Raw genomic sequence first — 391 nt, 5'->3', positions numbered from 1 at the left:
AAAATAAAAAAGAAAACTTCAAAAAAAAAAAAAAAAAAAAGAGGGAGGACTGGATCCCTTGGATCTCTTTTTTTGTTATGAAGCTTAGAAAACATAATACTAAAGTCCCAGAGTGACATCTATTGGTGGAAGCAAGTGATGCTATTTAACTGCTACTGCATTAGCTTTGAAAAAGAAATAAAAAAAAAAATCTTTCATTTATGCTTTCTTTTATGAGTACTGCAACATAATTACTGCAAAAAAAAAAGACAAGACAGACCAATCCTCTGTCTTCATTACATGTATTCATACACAGCTGGAGTTTGTAGGCTTAGATGCCTACAAAGCCTCCACTTCAAAACCACATTAGCTTTCCTGCTGGTCACATTTCCTTTCGGAAGACCTCCAGTTT

At 33.8% G+C, this 391-nt stretch overlaps 1 protein-coding gene across 1 annotated transcript in view; it reads right to left on the bottom strand.

Moving 5' to 3' along the window:
• The window catches only part of PLCG2 (phospholipase C, gamma 2 (phosphatidylinositol-specific)), a gene marked incomplete at its 5' end in the record, with an annotated part of 41,064 nt that overhangs the window by 15,152 nt on the left and 25,521 nt on the right, over nucleotides 1-391 (bottom strand). The window lies entirely within an intron of this gene.

Source organism: Buceros rhinoceros, unplaced genomic scaffold, assembly GCF_000710305.1.
Source record: "Buceros rhinoceros silvestris isolate BGI_N320 unplaced genomic scaffold, ASM71030v1 scaffold8577, whole genome shotgun sequence".
Classification (NCBI taxonomy): Eukaryota; Metazoa; Chordata; class Aves; order Bucerotiformes; family Bucerotidae; genus Buceros; species Buceros rhinoceros.
The sequence above is the reverse complement of the archived record's forward strand: the minus strand, read 5'-3'. Positions and strand labels throughout refer to the sequence as shown.